This window comes from Notamacropus eugenii, chromosome 3, assembly GCF_028372415.1.
Source record: "Notamacropus eugenii isolate mMacEug1 chromosome 3, mMacEug1.pri_v2, whole genome shotgun sequence".
Classification (NCBI taxonomy): domain Eukaryota; kingdom Metazoa; phylum Chordata; class Mammalia; order Diprotodontia; family Macropodidae; genus Notamacropus; species Notamacropus eugenii.
In genome coordinates, this window is record NC_092874.1 from 175,090,370 (window position 1) to 175,117,710 (window position 27,341).

The 27,341-nt window shown below is 38.5% G+C and overlaps 2 long non-coding RNA genes across 2 annotated transcripts in view; one reads left to right on the forward strand and one right to left on the reverse strand.

The window, feature by feature from the left end:
• Positions 1-27,341, reverse strand: part of LOC140533538 (uncharacterized) — a 515,565-nt gene that overhangs the window by 401,205 nt on the left and 87,019 nt on the right. The gene's annotated exons all lie outside the window — the stretch shown is intronic.
• LOC140533536 (uncharacterized) lies at positions 3,577-6,701 on the forward strand. Its single transcript, XR_011976959.1, has 3 exons — positions 3,577-4,092; positions 4,389-4,503; positions 5,013-6,701. It is a non-coding gene; the product is annotated as an uncharacterized lncRNA (long non-coding RNA).

Here is a 27,341-nt window from a genome sequence, read left to right on the forward strand (position 1 = left end):
GTAGTCCATTTCCCAAAGTTACTTGGGCAAGGATGCCCAGTATATTCAAATTCCCTGTATTTTCTTTATCTGATATTTAAATTGTAGAACTCTTCTAAGGAGAAAAATAAAGGAAGGGAGGAGGTGAAAACTGTTCTTTTAGCCTATGTTGCACAAACAAAGTTAAATGTGGCTTTAAGCAAACCAAGATTAAATGTGATTAAGTGCTTCTGTATTAAAAAAAAAAAAAGAAAGAAAAAAAGAAAAATAGAAAACCACAGTTCTTAGCCATCCTTAAAATAACTGCCATTGTGTTGGATTTAAAAGGCATTTGCTAAAGATTTTGTGAAGAATTAAGAGTATTTGTTATTCTTTTAAGACAGAAACAAGAATAAAGGGAAAGCAGTTAGTCAACATTGCCTTAGAAGATAAAGGTTTCAAGATAGCAGGGTATCTGGGTCAGTGGGAAGCTTCAGCAAATATCTCTCTTGATTGACAGCTCTCGAGAATTTCACCTTGGGGCTTAATGTCACCTTTTTCTTTCCTCTTTTTTTAAACCAGGCATTCTGTAATAGTCAGTGGTTTGTAATACAGGAAAGAAACATGGATGAGAGATGTCATTTACTAAAGGGTTAAAACTTTACTTCCTCATTCATGCAGTAATTTCAACCCTTTGTTCATTCTCTGTGGAAGGTAGTAGGTTCTCTGGGCCAGAGAAAACAGGTTCCAGAACACATACTCAGTTCTGTTCTCTTGCCCTCCCCTTAGTTCTTCTATAACCAGAGGAATATTTCCAGAATTCCTTTTCAGGGAATGCTCCCCAGCCTATCACACAGGAAATCCACAATGGGGGTGAAGTACTTTCAGGGTATCCAATAGTCAAAGACTCTGGCAACCTGGTGGTGGTAGAGCTGTCCACAACTGGGACCTATTCTCCCTAATACTAAATTGACTCTCAGACAGGATCATGGATATACAATTCTTCCTCCTGCCCACAGAATCCTAGAGGGAAAGAGAAGGCCACTATTATCATTGTTTTTCAGTCATTAGTCATATCAAATCTTCATGATCCCACTTGGGGTTTTCTTGACAAAGATACTGGAATAGTTTGCCATTTCCTTCTCATTTTCCAAATGAGAAAACTGAGATAAACAGGGTCAAGTGGCTTACCAAGGGTCACAAAGCTGCTAAGGGTCTGAGGCCAGATTTGAAATCAGGTCTTCCTGGCTCTATCCACTGTACCACCTGGCTGCCCTTAAGAACATCATTGCTTCTTATCATCATCATCACCACCATCATCATCATTAAAATAATAATAGTTAATATTTATAATACTTTATAATTTATATTGTATATTACCATTTATGTTGATATTAAAATAATAATAGATAACATTTATAATAATAGTACTTTAAGGATTGCAAAGAGCTTTACAAATATTATATAATTTTTATCCTCACAACAACCATAAGAAGGTGAAGGCTATTAGTATCCCCCTTTTACAGATGAGGAAACTGGGGAAGGAAAAGGTCAAGTGGCTTGCCAAGGACCACAGGCTAACGTAAGGTGACTAAGATCCAATCAGCCAATGAACCTTTGGAAAAGAGTAACAATAGCCTCAAAGCACTCTCCTCCAACATCCCCCCCTCCCAAAAAAAGATCCCTTATTCCTTTCTTTCTCTGTGCGTGTGTGTTCTCTTTCGTTGCTGAAGAAGACCATGCCATCAGAGAAATAATGACATGACTTGCACTTGACTTTGTTTTGAGTGAGGGAGGGCTGTACAGGTCACCAGACTCACTTCTCCTCCAGAGCCATCTGAATCCAGTGACCAGATAATCATCAGGATGACTGGAGATCACCCAGGAGGAGGCAAATTGGGGTTGTGACTTGCCCAAAGTCACACAGCTAGTAAGTGTCAAGTGTCTGAGGGGAGATTTGAACTCAGGTCCTCCTGACTCTTGCACTGGTGCTCTATCCACTGCACCACCTAGCTACCCCCTCCTTTATTTCTATGGAACCAAGGGCAACACTAGCTGAGTTTACTTTCTGATAAGTCCCATATAGTGGAGAACTGAGTCGATTTTCTGTATAATTCTAGTCATACACACACAAAAAAACTCTGGTACAATTCACAAATTAAATAAATAAACCAACTAGCAGTTATTTAGCTTCATGTTTCATGCTAATCGATGAAAGAATTTCTTAATTCTCCACTTGATTTTCAATGTCAATTTGACTTTAAGGCCAGAGTGAATATCAACACTTCCATGTTCTTCCCTCATATATGATTAAAAGAACAAAAACAATAAACAACCAACCTTTAGGAATTTACAAGAGAGTTTCCTAGTGCTGTGAACTACCTCAGCTCTGCCACCCTGTCTGGCCTGCTCAGGCCTTTGTAAGCCCTTCAAACAGAAGAATTAACAGATTTTGACAAGTGGCAGGGGACAGAACTTCTAACAATGTGATCCAAGTCCTACAAGTCTCCAGAAGCATGGCACAAGAGCTGTCAATCCACAAACATCTATTGAGTACCTACTAATACAAGGGATTGTGCTAGACACAGCGGAGGACACAAGGTATAAGATAATAGTTCCTGTCTTCAAGTAGCTTCCAATCTAACGGAGAAAGAAAATATGTGTGAAGTAAAAAAAAAAAAAAACTAGAAGTCTTGGAAAAATTGGAGAAAAAATCCTTATTAAAATTAAATTTAGCCATCTCTAAAATTAACTGGGACTAAGTTAAAAATTAACTAGCTAAAACTTAAGTTGAATGGAGATGACTAGTTTTAACCAGTTGATCACTTCACCTCCTAAGAACCTCATCTATAAAATGAGGATGTTCAATGACATGGCATTGGAGGTCTTATCCAGCTCGGGATCTGTAATCCTGTGATCAGTGACTGATTAAAAGTTAAGTTGGTTCATATGGGAAATATAGACAGCACATCATTAGCACTACTTGTTTTTCATCATATTTCAAATATAAAGCAAGAAATCTCTTTTTCAGGAGCCTTGTTCTGAACTCCTTTATCTTACCAAAAAAACAAAGCCCTACAGTTTTCAAAACAAAAAATTTGTCAATGGCCTTGCTATGTTCTTCCTTTTATAGAGTCAAAGCACACATAGGTACAAAAATAATCAGAAGGAAGGCATTTTGTAGTGGGTTGACCAATGAATGCTATTTCCATAGGAGTCCTCTATGACTATTTTGCTTAGCTCCTCCAAAGGTAGCAAAAGAAGAGGAGATATCTGGATAAGAAATAATGAAAGTACTTGAAAAACAAAATTAGGTTGTAATAAAAAAAATCTGTTTGAATCAGCAAACAAATACTTAGTAACCTAACAGAAACTATTTAAGCCGACCAATGGAGTTTCAGCAAAAATTGCATTTCAAAAGGTACACCTGAATTTTCCTCTTGCCTTAAAAAACAAAACGTGATTACCAAACCACCCTGCTAAGCCGTGCTAATGAGGAAGGTTTCCAGCAGCTGTGTGGCACAGATGTACTGTCAACCTCTAGTTTCCCTTATGGGAAAATAAGCCTTTGAACAGGTAGACACAGGCAAGGGTGAAAGGGAGGAAGGAGGGCAGAGCCCCAGGAATGTACTGGTGATGCTGGGAAACTTGATCAGGGGTGCTCAACCTTGTTTGTGTCATGATCCCCCTGGTTAAAGCTTAGGAACCTCTTCTCAGAATAATATTTTTAAAGGAATAAAGCAAAATACCCAGGGTTACAAAATAAACCAATTATGTGCAAATTAAGTTATCGATTTTTTTTCTTAAATCAAGTTCATGGACCCTAGTAGTCAACAAGCAGGAGGACATTTCAAAGTTCAGTAAAGGGCAACAATAGCAGGGAAAGCAGCAGAGTTTTGCACGGAGTTCATGGTTCTCTCTGCCCTGATGCCCAGTTGGATGGGAGACCATGTAGAAAACCCAAGCAGCCCTGAAACCAGAATTATAGGCAATTGCACAAGGAGAAAACACATTAAGGGTGCTCTGGAGCCTTGCAGAAAGGAGAGAAATAAAGAATTGGTGATTTTTTTTTCAACAGAGGCCACTCATGCTTGATGAAGCAATTTGGAGGAGCTAAGGAGTACTTTGCCTTAGGTAAGGGCTGATTTTTTTTTTTTAGTCTTTCTAGTTGACTGCAGCTAGTCCAAGTTGGGACATTCCTGGATTTATTATGCATACCTGCAAAGGTGCCATCAAATAGGTGGATGACAGATTTCGTTTTGATGCTAGCTGGCACAAAGTTTTTTCTTGCTTGGAAATTTCCACTCCTTCAAAACATGTGCAAAGTGCAGTGTGAAGCTTGAAAACTGTAGAAATTACCTGGTTTCTTACCAAGTATTTTTAATAGCATGGCTTTTTTATTTGTCTCTCTTGGACTGACCTAATTTTAGGAAAGTTGAATACCTGAATCATAAAGCTGGAGGAAATCTTAAAGACACATGAAGCTCCTCTACTATGTATTCAACAAATGGTCACTACACCAATGGAGAACTTGCCATCCCTAAGGTATTACATTTGAGAATAGTTCCTTACATGTCAAGAACTCTACTTATTTTGATACCATAACACTCTTTGGAGGAAGGCTGGGTCCCTAAATAGGAACTCAGTATCCCCAGAACTTATAATCAACCAATAAACATTTGTTAAGTGCCTACAATGTGCCAGGCACCATGCTAAGTGTCAGATCATATTTCACAGCCTGACATTGTTTCATCACTCAAATTCCCTAGAATATGAATTTTTTAAGTATTGTTCTTCACAGAGGCCTACTAAATGATTATACAGGGAAAAACTTTTAAAAAGTTGGTTTTCAAAAAGTATTAAGCTTGTACTTTGGAAAAAAAGTTGAACACTATAATTTTAATGAGCAGTTTTAGAGATGAGAGAATGTCTCTTTTCCTTGGAGAAGTGGGGAACTGGATATGAAATGTATGTGCTGTAGAACAAAGGCGATGCTGGTTGGTTTTACTAAACTGATTTTTTAAAATCTTTTTTAATTTAACACCCCACTCTAGGTGTTTGATGCAATTCACTGAAGAATAGACCGCTGGTCTATTGCATATGCCACATATGCAGAAAGGAGATACAGAATTCTTGATTGGCTGAGAGATCTATGATACCACCAGCATACACCATAGGTGAGAGATGAGATTTCAAGGATAGAAAGAGGCAAAGACTGAGAAGTAGGAAGGTGTGAAGCAAGGCATTCACTTTAAATGGAAGATGGAGAACCCTCTCAGACCTGCAACCATGTGTAGAAAGCTGGTCTCGTGTGTCCTTTGATTCCTAGCCCATGCATCCCCAAAGACAGCTAAAAATGGACTTTTCAAGTGATGTCATTTTCTCCTTGATTGAGGTATTCTATCTCAGGCTTCAGTCAAAGAATGCTGACTTGTGTACTTTTTTGTCTAATCTAACCTGTATAGCATCCCCAATCATTTTTTTCTTCTTGCTTTGATAAATGTTTGCTATTTGTGATTGTCTTTTGTGTAATATGTATTTGGTGAGAACAACCAGGAAAAGTGGCTTTTATCCTGAACCCATCAAAAAGCATCCTACTCCTAGATTTAAAATATCTGATGTGTGATAGACTGATAGACAGACAGACAGACAGACTGACAGACAGACAGACAGACAGACAGACAGACAGACAGACAGACAGATAGATAGATAGATAGATAGATAGATAGATAGATAGATAGATAGATAGATAGATAGATAGATAGATAGATAGATATTCCATGCCTGGAATACCCTTCTTCCTCATCTCCACCTACTGCCTTTTCTGGCTTCCAATAAGTCCTAATCAAAGTCCCATCTTCTACTTGAAGTCTTTCCCAAGATCTCTTACTTCTCCTGCCTTCCATCTGCCAGTGGTTTCCTATTTATACTGCCATAGCTTGCTCTCTCTCCATATTTGTTTTGTTGCCTCTCCCATTGGTCTGTGAGCTTCTTCAAGCGACTGTCTTTTCTCTCTTTTTGTATCCTCAGCACTTAGCACAGTATCGGACACACAGTAAGCACTGAATAAATGCTTATTAATTGACTGATATATTTCAAGTCTAATACTCTTACAGATAAAAAAAAATAAAGAAATAAGAACCACCCATGACCCCCCTCCTCTCCACAAAAACCAGCAAATAGGGTAGTCTAAATCCCAGATCATATCTAGATATAAACCCCTACTACACAGGGGCCTCTCCAGGCCCCTGTGTTAGATTAGAATAATTTATTGGAAAAAAAAGGAGTTTGGAAAGAGGAAAGTGTATTCAGAAATGATTATATAAAAGCAAAATGTATTAATAAATTTTTTTAGAAAAAGATTTGCTGTGAGATTTAGCTAGCTTGAAGTAAGGTTTGGTTTTTTTTAGCAAAATAACTAGTCAGTTTTATCTTAAAGCAATATTGACATTTGTTTTGATAAGAGATAGCAAAGAAAAGACTAAACCGCAAATGTTGGATATAGAGAATGTGTTATGAGAGGGGGGGCTCACTATGGTCAAAACTGGGAAGGTTTAATGGGAGAGGAAGGATCTGGGTTTGGAAGGATGGATAGTCAAACTGCATAGTCTTTCTTAAATTGACATTTTCAGTCCTTAAAGTGGATACTTGATTAAAAAAAAGTTCCCTCCCTTCAATGTTTCAGAAGCACATGAGCTGCTCATCTATACCAAGTTTTTTAATAAATTTTATTTTTTCTGTCATCTATAATTCCCAATGGATGCCTCCACCATCCCCCTTATAAGAGAACCACTCCTTACAACAAAGAATACGGAAGAGGGAGAAAAACTAGCAAAAGTAATACATCAGAAAGTCGGACATTACATGCCATGTTCCATATTCATTATCTCCCTCCTCTGCTGAAAATGGAAGAAGACAGGAAGGATGAAGTAGGACAGAAACTGCTCACATCTCTTTGGGGCCAAGCTGGATCACTTGAATTTTACAAGATTTTATCTACTCAGCATTTATTATCATTAATAGGGCAAATGCTTTGGGTTATTTTATTGTGCCTTATGCATTTTACGTTGATTCAATTCAACCCACTTAAAGAAATATGTGGTAGCCACCTACTATGTGCTAGGCACTATGCAAAGCACTGAAAAAACATTACTGTCCTCAAGGAGTTTACATTATACTGGGGAAAGTGGGGAGAATAAATTTTTAAAAATGATAATTGGGTGATGGGGAATGCTAACAGTTAGAGACAACAAGAAAGGCTTCATTTAGAAGGTAACACATGAACAGAGTCTTGAATTAGATTAAGAATTCCAAGAGATGGAAGCAAAGCAGGAGAACATCCCAGGCAGGGGGGACAGTTTGTATAATAGGAGAGAAATAGATCAAATGTCATTCCCAATGAAAAGTAAATGGTTCATTTAAGCTGGAGTATAAACCACATGAGGGGAAATAATATAAAATGTCTAGAAAGATAGGTTGGAATCCAAGGGTAAAGGGCTTTAAATGGCAGAGAAGTTGATGTGTTGTTATTGGGTTTGTTTTGTTTTTGTTTCCTATCCTGGAGGCAATAGGTAGCCACTGAAGCCTCCAGAGCAAGCAGTGTCACATGATCAGACAAACTTTACAAATATCAATTTGACAACTATGTAAAGGATGGATTGAAAGAGGAAGAGCCTAGAAGCAGGGAGACCAATGTCCACATTGGCAGGGACAGAATTCAACAAGACTTGGCACCCAACTGGATATGGGGATGGGTGGTAGAGAATGATACCAAGCTTATGATCCCAGCTGACTGAAAGATGGTGGTGATGCAAATGAATGCCATCTATGCTCTCAGGCACAATGAGTTGTCAAAGGAAAAGGTTATGTATGCCACAAAACAGACTTACAAAAGACTCAGACCTGTAACCCTGACCTGTCATACTGGGCTCATAACCAAAATGAACATCTGTGATCATGCAAGGAAACAGGATGCTTTTAATAATATATTGAAAAGTTGTTCTGTTGGTCAGTTTCAGCCTTAGGGCTAGGGGCTGGATCTGTGATGTCATTGCTATAAAGACCTGCCAAAATAGGAAACTCCTTTTTTCAATGCAATTCGGCACCCTCTCTGCAACTTAGAGTCTTTAGAGACTTAGTCTACTCTAGAGCACTTACAGGTGAGGTAATTTGCCTACAGTCACACAGTCGGTCAAAAGCAGGACTTAATCCCAAGACTCCCTAGTCCTGAGACCAGCTGTCTCTCCACTACCCTATAAATCATTGTTTGGCTGATCTCATTTTTGTCCCCTCTTTTTAACTCTTTATTATAAGGGATGACCTCCTGGGAGGAGGAGGAGAAGAGAGAGAAACATTGGGAAATGTGATTTAAATACAAAAACTAAATTAAAATTTTATTTTTAAAAATAATACATTTAAAAGTACTAAGTAGAGAGTGAATTTCGCCACTGAGTGCCCCAGTTAAGCAGCAGTATAGCACAAAGGTAAATATATCCATGGGACATTGGTTGCCTGAGGCGAATCGCCTCCAATTATTGCCAGAATTGGGGTAAAAGTTCTGATGACATATTCAGTTCAGAGTCTCATTAGTGAGGCTGCTCACTGCCTTTCCTGATACTGACATGTGTTTGCTGGGAACTGGGAATTTTTTCAGATCCCAGTCAGGTTAGGATGGGTTGCTTGCCGAGACCTGCCAAGAACAACCTTCAAAGCTCACCCGGAATCACTAACAACTCATAAACAATAGTTTGTTTGGAGATAAGAACAAAGTCATATGGATACAACAGGTTTAAAAAAAAAAACACCAGAGAAAATAAACTGATTACATATAATCACATATGTTGAACTATCTCTAGCCTAGATATAATCTTGAAATAATGAGTATTGTTATAAGAGATAAAAATAATCAGAATAATTGTATTTATGAACCATCTTGTCCGCCTGCCTTCCCCCTCCCCCCCCACATGTGCTTAGGGCCCTGCTTCATCATATGCAGTGATTAAAGCCCTATTAACAAATATTCAAAAAGTAATACAAAAATGATTCTCTCAACCTAAAATGAAATAGTGAAGAAGGAATAAGAGATCTGACAGGAGGATTAGAGGAAATGGGTATCAAAGGGACATCATAAAACAACAGCCAGATGGTAGACTAAAATGAGAAAGACAGAAATTTGAGTGTAATTCTTAGTTCTTGAGATTCAGACAACAAGCACAAAGTGGCCACTGGGGAGTGATGGTGAAGTGCATTCAAAGTCAGTTGGGGCTAAATACAGATACTTTCAAGGAAGATGATCTTGCTAGAATCCCGGATTTTAAAGTTAAAGGACTTGTCTTCAAATTCTAATTCTTTAACTTATTTGTTGTTCAGTCAGGTCCAACTCTTCATGACCCCATCTGCATTTGATTTTTGTTTTGGGGGTTTTTTTTTGCAAAACATACTGGAGAGGTTTGCCATTTCCTTCTCTAGTTCTACAGATGAGGAAACTGAGACAAACAGGGTTATGTGACTTGCCCAGGATCACAAAGCTAGTAAGCATCTGAGGCCAGATTTGAACTCAGGAAGACTAGTCTCTCTGACTTCAGGTCCCCAACGCTATTTACTGTACCTCAAAGATGCCCCCAACTATCATCATGGCCTTGGGCAAATTATTTCTCTCTCTGGGACTCAGTTTCCTCATCTGTAAAATCAGGGGACTGGACTAGCTCACTTTTCATGTCCAGCTCTAAATCTGTCAAACCATGAAAGAAGTATATCATTATTTGTTACAAAGAAGGGCTGGGCAGAGAGAAGGAGTTCCTGAGAAACGATGGAGATGCTTTAAGAAAAAAAAGAGCATCCAAAGAACTTTTTAAAGAGTGTTTTCAGGATATTCCTCCAAAAGTTCTTGACTTCAACTTTTTCTTGCTCTCCTTCTAACAGCTCTGAAGATAACTGCTATCTTTTCCTTTTCGTGTCTTTTTTTGCACCAAGATTGCTCAGAGTTCTGACTATCAGTCTTCTGCCCCTTCAGTTCAGATTTTATGTTTTCAGAGAGTTCTGCCTGCGTGGCATAAATTGAATGGGAAATAAACATCCTTCCTTTTGCCTGGGTTTTCTTCCATCCAAACCTGGGACTTTCACAAATTCAAGCTGGACCAGAATTGTATTCTTTTCTCTTACAAGAAAAATCTAAAGAGAAAAGTACTTATGGTCATATTCCTAACCTGCAAACCTACAAACAGATAAGTGATTCCCAATTTATTTTTTTTTCTTTTTGACATGTTTCGTATAAATTTATATACATACAAGTTGTCCTTCCCAATAGACCGTAAACTCCTTGAGTGTAGGAACTATTCCATTTTTATCTTTGTATCACAAGGGCCTAGCATGTCCCTGAGTTAATAGATGTTTAATAAATGTTTGCTGATTGTTGATTCATTGATACAGCTCATTTTTTTTCATAATGAGGTTAGAGGGAATTCCTCAAAATTTAAAATCACTTCAAATCTTTGAAGAAAGTTTTAAAACTTTCATGACACTCTCTTGAGGTAACTGAAGGGACTCTGCAGTATTGCCAAACTAAAGTTAAGAATCACTAATTACAGTATAAGAGATTACTTCCTGGATTCCTACAGTTAGCTAAATCATTGCCAGGGAAAACCTCATCAGCTCATTACCACTGTCCCTAATGAAGGTATGGAGATAAACGTCTGTTTGCTATGTGGTGTAGGATCCTTGGTTGAATGACTCCATAGTTGTGAGGGATTTTATTTAAACACAATCTAAACTAGCTATGTGACCCTAAGAAACTCTCTTCTCTCAGACTCAATTTCCCCATGTGTAACAATGAGGATGGTAGTAGAACCTACTTCCCAGCATTGCTTTGAAAACCAAAATGAGATAGCATGTGTAAACACATTTTCCAAACCTTAAAGTAGTATACAAATGCCAGCTATTAGAATCCAGCCAAATTGACCTACACAGAGTCACACAAACACACACACACAACCCCTCCCCATCTCTGTACCTTTGCCCAAAGGTTATCCCTTATACTAGAAACGCACTCTTTCCACACATCCAGACAGTGTTCCATTTTGGTCTTATGATCCCACCCAGTGCCTAGCATACAGTAAACTCTTAATTGTCTTTCTCCTGATTGATCACTTCAGTGAAAAAGTATATTGCGGCAGAAAAAAACACTGGATTTGGAATCAAGAGACCTGGCTGTAAACCCATCAGTTAGTAGCTGCGTGGCCTCAGAATATCTTAAACCTTTTGGGCCTCAGATTCCATAACTCTAAAATGGGATGATAATGATAATAACAATACCTTCCCTACAAATTTCAGAGAAGTTGTGAGGAAAGTGATTTGTAAACCAAAAAGCTCCATGGAAATGTTATTAACTGTGAAACAGTAGATAGAAAGCAGGACTGCCTTTCACAAGTCACACTTACCAAATGCGTGATCCTGAGCAAATCAATTGACCTCTCAATGCTGGGATAACTCTGTAAGACTATCAGTGGAAGAGTGGTTGCTAATCTGCATTGGTAGAGGAAGTTTCTTATGAAATCTTGGGCTCATTTCCTACCTCCACATGACACCTTTCTCCAACTCAAAAAAATTTTACTTCCTAAAACCTCAACAAACATGGTCAATAAAAAGTCAAAAGTGGCCCACAATCCTCTAGGAAATACCCATTTGACTCCTGGCTAGTTTAATCCTACCTGACCCTTGGTTAACCTATGCCCAGTAGGAGGCCAGGTTTACCCAATATGACACAATCATTTAACCCCATGGGTGCAACTGGACTGGCAACTGGAAGTCTTACGTTGTCTAAAGAGAGGGTAAGCAGAATTAAGGCCCTACTGGTACCCAGAACTTGCTGCCTCTGGGGTTCTTAGCTGGCATTCATGGTCACCCACCCATAATTTCTAGTGAATAGCTGCTTTGTCTTCGGGATCCTGTTTGTAAACTTGGGCCCCCACAAAGGTATACATCCTTCGCATTTACATGAGCCCTGCCCCAACAGTTATTTGAAAGACTAGAGGACACACAGAATGGGAAGGAGGAGGGGAGAAGGCAGACATTCAAGAAAGCTCCCTGCTAGTGTCTCTCCAAAGTCTAGCCCCATTGACAAAAGGGGTACTCTCCCATCCCAGTCTCCAACAGCAGAATATTCAAATACACACCCTGTTCTAATACAAGGGTTGTGTTTAGACCAGAGATCTAAACTGATTGTATTTTGACTAGATCTGCCTGCAAGGCAGATTAAAAAATCTGCCCAGTGGGTTGGTAGATTTTTGAAATCTTTACTACTAGTTGTGTTATTGACTAAACAAAGAGTAATTACTATAGCAACTCCCAGGGTCAGTTGTCAAAAAAAATCACTTAAATTAACAACTGCTCCTACCTGAAAAGAAGAAACCTACATTAAACACACACACACACACGCACGCACGCACGCACGCACGCACGCACGCACACACACACACACACACACACCTAAATCCAACCTATTTTACTTCTGGTTATTTTCACCAGCCAGTAGAGAAAAAGAAGACAAAGTCAGCCAGACAGCAAAATAAACATGTTTGGGTCCTGTTGATTCCAGGGCGTTAAGATTGCCTCCCTGAAGCAGACTGAACAATTTCACAAAGCCATCTGGAGTATAAGAAGCTTGCAAGGCTGGGTGGAAAGCTTTGAACACAGCTGTTTCTAAATGGCCTAAAAATCATCCTTTAAAGTGAAAACCTACTTTGTATAGACTTCGATGTACCGATGTTGTTTCCCCCTATTAAATATAAGTGCAGGGACTGTTCTATTTTTGTTTTTGTCTACCTAGCACCTAGGTACTAGTACATGTGCCTGGCACATAATAGCCTCTTAATAAATACCTGTCCACTGATCAAGCAGCTCTCCTTTAGCTCAGCCAAAGATCTCTGAGAACATTATTGACATTATTTGGGATTTTTTAGCCTTTACTTACTTTTTTCTAATTAACAAAAATCTGTTTTTCTTTCCTTCTACCACCTCCCTCATGAAAGAATAAAAGTGGAGGGGGGGAAAGGGGGAAGGAATAAAGTCCTTGTAACAAATAAGCATCATTATGCCAAACAAATTCTCCCATTGCCCATATATTGACATTATTTGTTGACAAATATCTGCACCACTGTATGAACGAATAAACTGAGGCACAGAAAAGTCTGATGCTCTGATCTAAGGGTTTACACCTAGAAAGCACTTTAGTGTTCACATAGAGCACAGAAACACAGGTCACATAGCTAGCACTTCCAGGGCTACCAGCCGGGTCTCTTTATGCCCAGTCTAAGGTTCTTTGCACTACATGAAGCTTCCTCCTTTGCATTAATCACCAAAGGCCAATCTAGGGACATAAATGACATGAAGAAGCTAATTCTTCCATTCGGTTAAATTCATTAAACATTCATTCCTATTATATTCAAAGAACTGCATTGGATATTATCTACTCCAAAAGAACAGCAAACCCCAAAATTTATTTTTTTAATTTTTGGATTCTTACTTTTCAGTGCCCTACCCCAGCCCCTTTTTTCTAACTCTCTAACTACACACTCCCCAAAGCCAAACCAAAGTGTAATCCAATGTCTCCTCTCCACAATGTCTGTAGTAGATAGGATGTTGGACTTGGAGTCAAGAAGACCTGAGTTTGCAATCCATGTCAGGATTCCAGGAGCCTCCATTACCTTTTCTATAAAATGGAGAAAAGTCTATAGCACCTGCCTCACAAGGTGGTTGTGAAACTCAAACAAGCTTCACATTCACTGTATGTAACACAATGTATACACTGAGCATTTAGACCTGAAGTCAGGAAGACCTGAATCCAAATCCTGTCTTACTACTAAGACTTATTGTCTTATAGTATGACCGTGAACAAGGCACTTGACCTCTGACTACCTCAGTTTACTCATGTGCAAAATTGAGATAATAGCAGTACTTTACAGGGTTGTTTTGAGGCTAAGATAATATTTACAAAGGGCTTTATAAACCTTAGTACTGTATAAACACAAACTCTATAACTGGCAGTTATTGTTACTGTTTAGTGCTTATCTTTTCAGAGGAGGTCAGATAGACACAGTCTTGGGAAAAGTTGCTTTCCATATTGTTCCTTTATGTTTAATATTCATATATTTGTAAAGTCTTTTGCAAACTTAAAAGCACAATAAAACACTAGCTATCGTTTTTGTTACATAAGTCAAAAAAATGTTCATACTCTTTGATCCAGCAATACCATGAACGTGCATCCCAAAGACTGCAAAAAAAAGGGGTGGGGGGGGGCTATTTGTGAAAAAAAAAAGATTTATAGCAGTTCTTTTTGTAGTAGCAAAAACTTGTAAACTGAAGGGATACCTTATCAGTCGGGGGTGGCTGAACAAGCTGTGGTACAGGAATGTAATGAAATACTATTATGCAATAAGGAATGATGAGCAGGCAGATTTCAGAAAAACCAAGACAGACTTATATGAACTGATGCAAAGTGAAGTGAACAGGACCAGGAGAACCTCATACATAATATCAGCAACACTGTGAGATGATCAACTATGAATGACTTCATTTTTCTAAACAATACATGAGCCAAGACAATTCCAAAGGACTCATGATGAAAAATACAATTCACATCCAGAGAAAGAACTGATGGAGTCTGAATGCAGAATGAAGCATATTAATCTCACTTTCTTTATTTTTTGTGTCTTTTTCTTTTGTTCTATGTCTTCTTTCACAACATGACTCATATGGAAGTATGTTTTACTTGATTACACACATATAACCTATATCTAAATAGTTTACTATCTTAGGGAAGGGGGAAGTGAGGGAGGAAGGAAGAAAATTCAGAACTCAATTTTTTTAAGTGAATGTTAAAATTTGTCTTCACATGTGATTGGAAAAATACAATTTAAAAAATAAAAGGAATTGAACAACAGCGTTAGAATGCAATCTCATCTTCTGTAAACTCACTAAAACATCTTCAGGATGATATATATTTCATACTGTTCCCATACAGTTGATTTCTTACTCTAATCTTCTATATTTTGCAATCTTATGAGTATTCAGTATGGCCTTATTAGAAGCATTTTTAAATTTTTATGAGTCAATGGTATGTCCCAAGAATTGTGGACAACATTTTGTCTATGATGATGCTATATTTCTAGCACATTTTATTGGTTATATTCTCAAGGATATTGTGGGGCTTATATCTGTGGTATACTCCCACAAGGCAGTGCTGTAAAATGGTTAGAGAGCTGGCCTCAAAGCCAAGAAGACCTGAGGTCAAGTATCAGCCCTAACATACACTGACTTTTCCATCTTAGGCAAATTACAACCTCTCAGTGCTCTAGGAAACTTTCCAAAGAAAGTACCAAGCTGCATTGGGAGAGGGAGTTTCCTCATTCAAGAATTCCCTAGACCAGAGAAATCCGAGATGCAGTCCAAGCACCATTTGTAATAAGGGCATTTGTCATCTGTTACTTTAGGAAAGATGAAGAGCTTCTGTTGTCTAATTCTGACCATTTGGTAGGGATGATGATGATGAGAATGCTGCTGCCGCTGCTGACAACGACAATAATGATGTCATCGTGCGATAGAATTCAGATAGAAACAGTCCTATTATTCTTTAAGATTTAATGTTCTATGGACCATTGCACAAGTTGATAAAAACAACTATTATTGTTGCTATTCTCCTTGCATCATTCCAAAATGCTCCAGGGAGTAAAAAGTCAATCACAAGAACTTCCTCATTTGGTAAGATTCAGAAATTTTCATCCCCATTTTGTACCTTCTCCCATCCTCTACTTCCACCATGACAAGTAAGTAGATAAAAATAAAAATAGTGATAATAAGCACTAGGTGGGCACCATGATAATTCTATGTACTTTATATATCACTGGTGATATATGTGAAAAATGGCACTATTTTAATAAGTATAGCTCTTGGTAAAATATTTATGTGGTTAGAATTTAGTACTAATAAAGCAGTGCTAATCATTTTATTAACATCATTAGTTATCTAAGTACCTTTTCATCTTGAACTCATTCCATAAGAGAGATCTAATTTCTGTTTTAGATTCATGGTGTTCTGGATGATAACTAATAAAATCATGCCATGACAGTTTGAAACAATGAAATAAGAATTAATTGGTTTCATTTTCACTTTAAGCATATCCCAATTTGACATATAAATCAAATTTAGCCTAGTTCCTGGCAAAGAATATGTGATTAGTAAATGCTTAGCTCTCTATCTATATAATAAATCCTTTATCCATCTATCAATAGATTTAAGAGATCCAAATTAAATTGACCTATGCCAAGGCATCATCATATGGATCTTCAAAATGTTTTCCTTTCTGTTACTTCATCTCACACTGTTTTTTATTTTTAAATGATGGAATTTACCTGTGGCACACCTATGATTGGAGATGAGTAAAGATCTTTTGTCCATCCGGGGACAATAGATTTCTCTAGTTTATTCCTTACACTACTGAGTAGGAAGCCAAAATCAGCACCCAGAAATTCACCTCTGTATTCCCAAATTCCTTGGCATGAAGAACCTTTTATTCCAAATTTATATCAATCTCATATGGATGTCAATCTTCACCTACTGAGATGCCACCGAGTCTACATTAATACTTAGCACAGGGCTTCACATGTCATAGGAGCTTACAAAATGTTTGTTGAATTGAATTAACTCTGGAAGGTAGAACTGAGCTGAGAAGCAGACCTCCATTCCAGTACTGGTTCTGACAATATTGATTCAATAAGCCCTTGCTTAATTAACTTAACCTCTCAGTGTTGTAGTTTTTCCATCTGTCAAACAAGAAAAATAATCCCTCTGCCTATCTCTTTCGCAGAAGTGTGAGCTTTATTAAAATGATTTTCATGTGAAAAGTATTTTTTTAAATCTGAGGAAGATTTTGTATATGAATTCTAGTTAGATTTGTTTTTGCTGAGCATGGGGAACTTCTAAGTACTATACATACTTTTTTTATTGGGCAGATGGATGAGGAGTTCATTCACTTTTTTATTTTTGCAATTCAAATTCTCAATGGCCTTATTTTTAGTACAGTGGAAATAGCACTGAATTTGGAGTGAGAGTTCTTGGGTTCAAATCCCAGTTGAACCAACTTGTCTATATAACCTTGGGCCAATCGCTTAATCTCTCTGTGTCTCAACTGCATCATCAATAAAATTAAAGGGTCAGACCCTATGACCGGCAAGATCTCTTCCAGCTCTGATTCTATGAGTCTATTAGGGAATAAGAAAAAAAATCGGAGGATTTAGAACTAGGAGACCTTATAGATCACCTGTCTGGTCAATAATTCAGTCAACAAGAATTAATTAAGCACTGACTATGTGTTAGGTACTATACTAAGTACGGGGGATATAAAGAAAAGCAAAACCAATCTGTGCCCTCAAAGAGGAAATACTCTAATGGGGGATAAATATGTAAATAATTAGAGACTTACAAGATATATACAGAGTAGATAGAAGTTCATCCTTTGTTTTCAAAGAGGAGCAATGACATCAAGTGATATCCTGACTTGCATGTGAATTGGATTTAAATGAGGCAGTCTCCCACAAAATCATCACTGTCACTCTCCCTTCTGTCACTGAAGTCCAGAGGCACAATGAAAGTCAAGACCAATGGTGCTGTCCCAGGATTCAGTGGATGACCTAGGTGTCTGACTTCTGACCAGGCTCCAAGCGCTCCACAGCATCTGCTTTTCAGCTACATGGTCACTGAAACAGGTTGTTCTCATCCACGCATTCCTTGGGGGGAAGTCTTCACCTGCTTGAAGAAGACATCCCCTTAACTCACTGATGGGTTTGAGGCCAGTTGGCTACTCTCAACTTGGTTTAGTCCATCTGCCAAGGCAGTTTTGCCAGGGTGTGGCTGCTGCTCATACTATAGCTTCAAATGGAAGATAATCTCAAAAGGGAAGGGCACTAGTAGCTAGGGGGGGGTTTGGGAAAGGTCTTCTGCAGAAGGTAGTACTTGATCTGAGTCTTGAAAGAAGGCAGGGAAACCAAGAAGCAAAGGTTAGGGAGCAGAGCATTCTAGACATAAGGGACAGCTAGTTTAAAGACAACAGAGATTGTAGGTAAATTGTTATGTCTGAGGAACTGCACACATACCATTGTAATTGGATTGTGGATTTTGTGCAAGGGAGTAAAGTCTAAGGCTGGAAAGACATGGAGGGTACAAATTATGAAAAGCTTTAAATCCCAAATAAAGGAATTTATATTTCATTCTGGATAGAGTAAGGATTCACTGGCACTCATCATCAGACCACTTTAAAAAAGATCATCTTGGCAGCTGAGTCAAAGATGCCATTAGAAAGGAGAGAGACTAGGTCAAGGAGAACAATTAGAAAGAAGTGATCATGAGCCAGATGCTGCTGTATGAGTGAAGAGACATGGGGCACATGCCAAAAGAGACTATGAAGGTAGAAATGACAAGACTGGATTGACAATGGATTGGATATATGAGGTTGGTGAAAGTTAAGAGTTTAGGATAACACCAAGGTTGCAAGCCTCAGTGATTAGGAGTAAGATATTTCCAAAAGTAATCGGGAAATTCTGAAGTGGGGAGGATTTGGGTAGAAAGGTAATGAATTCTGTTTTAGACATGATGAGTTTGAGATGCTTATAGGACACCCAGTTGGAGGCGTCCAAGAAGTAGCGATTTAACATGCTATGGTAGCTCAGGGGACAGCCTCGGGTTGGATATATAGATCTCGGAATCATCTGCATAGAGATGATTAGAGAATTCATGGGAGCTGATGAAATCAGCAAGTGAAATAATACAGAATGAGAAGAGAAAAGGGCTCAGATTAGAACCTTGGGGGAGACACACAGTTAAAGGTCCAATACCCTCACTTTAGAGAACTGCAGGTCGTCGGATTCCAGATCTAGTGGTTTTTCCATTACCCCCTACTGCCTTATGTTTTATTTTGTGCAAATATCTCCCATTGCCAAGGTGACCAAAAATGATAGCGCAACCACAAAATTAGTACGAACCACAGGGAGCAAAGAAAACGTACACAGCCAAGGATTTGAGACTGTGAAATGAAACATTTATTATGAAAAACAAAACAGAGAGGAGGAGTAGCTTTAAGCACATAGAAAGGGTCTTTTTAATCTTGTTTGACTTCAAACGAAACAGATGTTGTTTGCAGGGACTATATTCCCTAGAAGTTGTGTTCCTCAGTGTCATAACTGAGAACCCATAAATGCAGTGGCCTACAAAATGGAAAGTGAAACTTTCCGATGCAGTTTTATTGAGTTACTTGGAGCAACAAGCTGAAAGTAAACTGGCTTTTTAAAGCTATGGGAAAGAATTTAAATTCTTAAAGCCAGGAGGGAGGTGGGGTGGCGAAATGGGAAGGCCTCTAGGTCTAGAGTCAGAGCCCTGAGGTGTGACACTCAGGCTTCTTACTACTACATCACTTAACCTGTCTGGTGTTGTCTCCACTGTGAAAAGAAGGCGTTAGGACAGGATTCAAGAATGAGTGGCAAAGGGAAAACTGAGGCACAGAAGTATTAAAAGACTTGTCTAGACAGCGTGAAGGCATTTGTAATGGAATTTGTAAGGTTCCCACCACCTCTAAATCTATGATTCTAGGAGAAATGAGGATAAGAATCTTTCAGAATTTAATTGGAGTTTCTGAGGTTTCTTGAATACTTTTGAAAAATTTAGTTATCATGGCTAATGTGGAAATAGATTTTGCATGACTTCATGTGTATAATGGTTATCGTATTTCTTGCATTCTAGCATCAGAAAGAGAGAGAGAGAATTTAGAGCTGAAAATAAAAATAAAATTGAATTTTAAAAAAGATAATTTGAATTACATTTGGAAGTTAAAAAACAAAACTGTGAAATTCATTCTTTTAGGATATTCACTGTCCTTCAAATGAATTTCATTCCTCATCAAAGGTTCGGGCTTGATGGCTCAGATAATAAAATCATTGTGTTCTTCATAGAAGACACTCAAACCAGGTAGGACATTATCTACCAATGTGTTGTATCACAAAGTTAATGCATTGAGGTGGATTCCTTACCCTCTCTGGCTTTTAGGGTAGTGTGGCTCTTCAAAGAAAAATTTAATGGATAGGATGGGGCCTAAGCCCCCAAAGTGGCTGTAGGTCTTCTGGTCACAGGTCATCCTAACTGAAGCAGAGTATGTAGATGAGTTTTTCAGTCTGCTGATTTTAATGGTCCCTAGCATTCAGTATTCACTATTATTGACTGAACTAGGTTAAGAAAAGGGGGTCTAGGGAAAAGGGGAAAGACTAGAATAATAACAATAGCCAGCATTTATGTATCACTTTAAGGTTCTCATTTTATCCTCACAACAATTCTAGAAGGTATATGCTATTATTCCTCTCCTGGCCCAATTTTTCAGATGGGGAAACTAACGCAGACAGAGGTTTAGTCTTTATGTTTGTTTTTGCTTTTTTAAATGACTTGCCTGAGATCAAACAGCTACTAAATGTCTAAGACTTGATTTCAACACAGATTTTCTTGTTTCTAGGTACACCACTCTTTACCAACTGCACCACTTAGCAGCCATTGAAAAGGGAGAATTTAGCAAGGCCAGGAAAAGGAAAAATTCATTTACCTAGTAATAAGGAAAATTAAGAAGTTCTGATGGCATGGTATGCCTCCAGTAACCTGGGCAAATCTCTGTACCTTTTTAGCCCCAGTTTCCACTTGAATAAAATTGAGGTTGTCAGCCTAGGCAATCACTCTGGTCCCTTCTAATTCTAAACTCTCCAGTTCCTCATTGGATCACCTTTTTGCCTCCATTCACTACAGGTGAACAAAAGTGCTGACTGATTGGACCACTGGATCCTGTCCAGAGCCTGGAAGCCTTACATTCCAGCCTGGACCTCCCCCATGTACCCCTGGGCTAAACTGGAACAGGCTGTGGAGGAATGAAGTGACACTAATCCTGGGTCACTAAAGCTTTGTTCTACCACTTCAACAAACAAGTAATCAACCCTAAAGTAAATAAAAAGAGATCCCATAGATTATAGGGAGGAGTTCCTTGGGAGGGGTAAGTAAGTAGCTACAGGGTTGTAGGTAGATTGCAGATTGGTTTTAGGTAGCCAGATTGCAGGGTGGGTGGAGTTCATTGAAGGTGAGTTCTTTAGTCAGAGTTGGGTCTTTAAATGGCACTTAAAGGAGACCAACTTGGTATGGATGGCAAAGTTAAAATTGTTTCTGCATCTAGGACCAGGTCCCAGATGGACAAGGAAGGCCTGGATGCAGGAGAATCCAAGAAACGAAAAGAACAAAGGATCAGAGGGCCATTGTTTGTGCTATGATCACATTTTCAGTGGGTTATAAATCCCCAATGCTCAACCTGTATAAGAAGGTCAATTTAAGCTGGTATTATTCCCAAGAAGTCATCTGTCAAGTTGGTAGTAATTTTCCATATTTAAGAATTTACAAGCATTTTAAGGTGGATTTAAAAAAAAAACCTTTTGTATCTATACCATTTAGAAAGATTTTATAGTGTAAATGAGAGACTACAACTGGGATGAGAAAACCTGGGCTTCTTTCTTGACAATTTGATATTTAGCCTTTGAGAAGTCACAAGTCTCATTTCTTCATCTGCAAAAAGATGGCTAATTTCTACCTGGCTAGGATTGATGAGATCACACCTGTAAAGTACTTTGAGTTCCTTAGAAGTATGTCACACAAACTAAGTAAGAAATATTGTTATCACTGAAGCTGCTCTAATCCAATGAGCTTCACTGAAGCTTTAAACAGTATCTTCTTTCTTTTCTCAAATCTTTCTTCCCCATAACTTAAATATTGGCATGACTGATTCATCTTATTTTAGAGAAAGCAACCAATAAAATGGAAAAGAAAAGCTTTATGAAAATCCTCCAGTATTTCTGGTTAAGAAGTTCGGCAGAGCAAAGAGTACTTCCTGCTTCCTACTTTCCCTACACATCAGGGCACTATCTGGTTGTGTGGCTTTAACCTACCCTTGCTCACACATCATATTATATATGTATTTTCCACTTCTGGGTTCAAATCTTTTGGTCTCCAACCATACTGTCAAAATGTGGCATTTAAGTCATTTTATATTCAGAATTTTTTTTTAAACTCCTAATTTGTCTGTTTCAAATAACTGATATTTTTAATGTGTTTTCATGCAAATCATACACTATGTAACAATCTTGTGAGGTATGTAATTCTACAAGTATTATTGGTCTGATTTTACAGATGAGAACACTGAGACTCAGTAAAGTTAAGGGACTTACCCATGGTCACACAGCTAGTAAGTTTTGGATATAAGATTATGGAGCCAGTTCTCTGAGATTCCAATTCTCAAACTTGCCCGTTATTATAGGCTACCTCTCTGTTTACAAACTTGAAGTCATCATATAAATGTCAGTCATAATTATTAGTTTCATAGTCTATTTTCATTATTCAATTTAACAATTAATTCAATAAATATTTATTAAGCATCTATTATGTTCAAGGTACAATTTCTGTTCCAGGGAATAAAAAAATAAATTAAAAGACAACATTTTTCCTGCCTTCAGCAAGCTTACATTCTGGGGGGGGGGGGGGGGGGGGGAAGATATGTTCACACATAAATATAATGCAGTTTTACAATGATGACTCCCCAGTGTTTACCTCTAGGGTGGAGGGAGGAAGAAACTGTCTTTTTCAAGTACCTTCACATGTCTGGCTCCCAGGCAGTCCTATAGATGGGCACCAGGGACTTCTTACGGTACACTGGACACTGACCTCCAATGTCCTACTATATAGTTCAACCCTTTCATTTTTACAGCCAAGGAAACTGAGGAGCAGAGATGCAAAGCCCAAGTTCCCACAGCTAGTCACAATGGTTTGTTTCAAACCCAAATCCACTGACTCAAAATCACTTATTTCAATAATAATCATTATTATTATGGTAGCTAGCATTTACATAGCACTTTAAGGTTTGCAAAGCCCTTTACAAATAATATCTCTGGAAGGTAGGCACTATTATGATTCCCATTTCACAGATGAGGCCAGTTTTGAACTCTGATCTTCCTAACTTGAGGTTAAGCTCTCTGTTCATTGTGTCTCTCATGCTGTCTCTCAATCATTTCTGGAGAAAGATCACAAGTATGCATGGATATGTTCAAAATGCACAATGTATATGCGTTCTGTAGCAAATAAGTGGATGTATATAACTGGAGAAGAGTAAGGTTAGGGAAGAAAACGGCACTGAACTTTCTGCTCACAAATCAATCATTTAAATCACAATTATATGTTGAGCATTTATTAAATACAAAGGCAATGGAAGACACAAAAGAAATGATGTTTGACATCTCTCTGTTCCCAAGAAGTTACCTAATCTAGTGGAATGAGTACTAAAAAATCAGGGTAGCCCTACAGAATTTTCCAGTAATAATAGCTGACATTTATATAGCACTTGTAAGATTTACAAAAACCTATTGCACACATCATCTCAATCTTGCCTAACAGGGAGGAGAAGGAAAGGAAGGCTCAGAGACAGAGCTAAAGGATTAATAAATGTCCATAAGGATTTGAACCCAAGCCTCTGCTGACTCACAAACATGTTTTTCATTGTACCACTAATAGAGAGAGTCACATTGTTTTAAAGAATTCAATTAAACAAGCATTTACCAAGTACCCAGTATGAACAAGCATCCTTGGTAATAGTTGATAGATTCAGAAAACTTTCAGGATTGCAAAATGTTTTATACATATTATCTCTTTTGACCCTCACTACAACCCCATGAGAAAGGTGTTATTACCATTTTACAGACAAGAAAACTGAGACTTAAAAAGGTTAGTTGACTTGCCTAGGGTGACAATTTTGAGGTAGAATTCATATTATAAGTGAAACTTGATCTCCCTAGTCATGTTAAACTTAAGCAGAAATGATCCCTGCATACACATTGGTTTATAAAGTCACAAATGACTATTATCTATGTTGTATTTTAATTTATTTTGTTAAACATTTCACAGATATATTTTAATCTGGTTGAGGCTGCAGGCACTCCAGTTTTGCTGGGTGTATGAGATGTATGAGGTGTTCAAGGAGGACTAGCACCTCTGGTATAAGCACTCACCAACCCTTTTCAGGACTGCTCATACACTTGGTATCCACCTGCCACTCAATTTTCACCTGTGGCTCCAAAAAGCTATAGTATGCACAGCAGCCACATCCTGGTAAAAACCATCTCAGCAGATGGGCTAAACCAGGTTAAGGGTAACCAAGAAGTCTCAAACCTGTCCATGAAATAGGGGAATGTCTACCCCAACCAAGACTTCTCCCGGCCCAATGGGCAAATGAGAACAGTTTGTTCCAATGGCCATGCAGGCAGCTGAAGCTCATGCTGTTGGGCACTTAGAGCTTGATCAGGCATCCAAAATGCCACGGTAATCCAATTCACACAGTAGTCAAGCCATCATCCTGTTACGACATTGGTCCTCTTTGGAAATGAAGGACAAAATTAGCAAACTTTTGTTAGATCCTAGGGATACAAAGATGAAAAAACAACCCAGTATCTGCCCTCAAGATCCATCCAGTCTAATAAATTATACATATGAGTGACTCCTGCTTGACCTGAAGGTCATAGCATTCTGACTGAATCATTGATGCAGTGACCCTCTTTTTTATGGGGGCTACTGGGAATTTGAGAGCTCATAGTGTATATCCTGTGGTCATATTTAAGTCCAAATTCCATGCCTTTCCCCCACATAAAACATGCATATACATTCATTCTTTTCATGCTGTGAATTCTCACATCTTCTTTTGGAGGTATGTGTTGCTCCAAGTTGTTTTTGTAGGGTAAGGGTACTGAATATTCATAACCACAGACTATTTGACCAAATAAATTCTTCAAGTGAGTCAAAACAAGTCATATCAAAATTGAGAAAATGCCTAAAAAGTATCTGGATTTTTTTTTTAGTGAAAAAGCTGCCTTTCAATGGACATCAAGGTGAGGTTGTCCTACTTTAAGAAAGATGAAGGCTCTGAATTATTTTGATAGTGGTGATGGGTTCTTTTGAGCCATCCATCTTCTCTCATCAATTTCAGAGCAATAGTATATAATTATGACATAACTGGCCAGGTAAGGAGATTCAGGTTTGTTACAAAGTGCTCTGTCCGCTAAGCAAATTCAATCAATGATGAATCAACAAATATTTATTATGTGCCAAGCACTGTACTAAGAGCTGGGGATGCAAAAAAGAGGGAAAAGGTAGTCTCTACCCTCAGGGAGCTTGGAATCAAGTGGGGAAGACAACATGCAAACAAATATGTACAAAATGAGCTGTATTCAGGATAAATAGAAAATAAATAACAGAGGGAAGGAACTGGAATTAAAAGGAGTTGGGAAAGGGAACCTCTCACTTGTAGAATTTTTTCATCTAGAGAAAGTCAGATTATAGTTGGGACTTAAAGAAAGCTAAGGAGGTCAGTAGGGAGGAATGGTGGATAACCAGAGAAAATGCCTGGAGCTGAGATATGGAGTGACTTTTTTCATGAAACAACCAACCGGCCAGAGTCATTGAATCAAAGAATTCATGTTGGGGAGTAAGTGTAAGAAGACTGGAAAAGTAGGAGAGAGGGAGGTAATGAGGAACTTTGAAAGTCAAATACAACATTTTGCATTTGAGCCTGGGGGCAATAGGGAGCTGCTAGAGTTACTGCATGGCAGCAGGGGAAGTAGGGGATGGCACAATCAGACTTCCCACTTCAGAAAATCACAAAAAAACTCACAAGTGACTGAATGAAGGATGGACTGGAATAGGAAGAGACCTGAGGTAGGCAGACCTACCAGCAGGCTATTGCAGTAATCCAGGTGCGAGGTGATGAGGGTCTATACTAGGTAACAGTGTCAGGAGAGAAGAGGGCATATTACAGAGAAGATACAACAGTGAAATCAACAGACCTTGGTAACAGATTAGATAGAGGGATGGGGGGGAGGGACTAGGGAGACAGTGATCGTGAGGAATCTAGGATGAGTCCTAGGTTGTGAGCTTGAGTGTCTGGGAGAATAGGGTTTCCCTCCACAGCAATAGGGAAGGGGGGAGGAAGGCTTAGAGGAAAAGAGAGTGAATTCTGAATTCTGAATTACATTATGTGTGTAAGATGTCTACTGACTTCCAGTTTGAGATGTCTGAAAGGCAATTAGAGATGCTAGATTGGAGGTCAGTAGAGAAATTGGGGCAAGAAAAGTAGATTTGAGAATCATTGGCATGGGAATGGTCATTAAATCTATGAGAGCTGATGAGAATCTAAGTGAAGTAGTATAGAGAGAGATAAGAAGAGCACCCAGGACAGAACCCTGAGGGACACTACGGTTATAGGGTATGATCTGAAAGAGAATCCAACAAAGGAGACATGGAAGAAGCTGTCAGATAGGTAGGAAGAGAGCCAGGAGAGGGTGGTATCCTGAAAACCTAAAGAGAAACAAGTATCAAAGAGGAGAGAGTTATCAGCATCATCAAAGGCTTCAGAGAGGTCAAGGGGAATGAGGATTAAGGAAAGGTCATTGGGTTTGTCAATTAAAAGATCATTAGTGACTTTGGAAAGAGTAGTTTCGATGAAATGATTAGGTCAGGAGTCTGATTGTAAGAGGTTAAGGAATGAGAGAAGAGAAAACTAGAGCACCCATAATCTTTTTCTAGGAGTTTAAACACAAAAGGTAAAAGAAATATGGGATGATAATTAGTAGGAATGGAAGGGTCAAGTGAAAGTTTTTTCAGGATAGAGCAGACATGTGCATGTTTGTAGGAAGTAGGGAGAGGGCTAGTAGAGAAGGAGAAAGTGAAAGAATGGGGCTGACAGAGGAGACAATTTGTTAGAGGAGATGGGATGGAATGGGATCACTGGAAGAAGTAGAAGGGATAGTCTTGGTAAGGAATAAGGACATTTCATCATGTGAGGCAGGGGAGAAGGAGAACAGAGTGGCAGAAGGCACCTGAGTGATAGGAGATGAGGAACATGGGAGAAGAAGGAGTTCACGGAAAATGGCCTCACTTTTTCTTTGAAACAAGTGAAAAGGTTTCAACTTGAGACAGATAGGGGAAGAGGAGTCATGGGAGTCTTAAGTAGCAATGGAAAGATTTGGAAGAGCTTTTGAGGAGATAGTAGGATAGTGAGATAGGGAGATCTGTAGGATAGTGAGTTAATAAGAGGCATACTAAGGTCACCTAGTAGCACTTGAAAAATACAAGGTCTTCTGGGAGGAAAAAAAAGTAAAAAAAAAAAAAAAGAACTCTTCTCAGTCAACTTATTAACTTTAAACCAAATAAATAAACTATTCATAACTTCTGAGTCAAGTGGTGCTATGTTATTTGTTATCCAACTTTACTTCTCTCAGCTATGG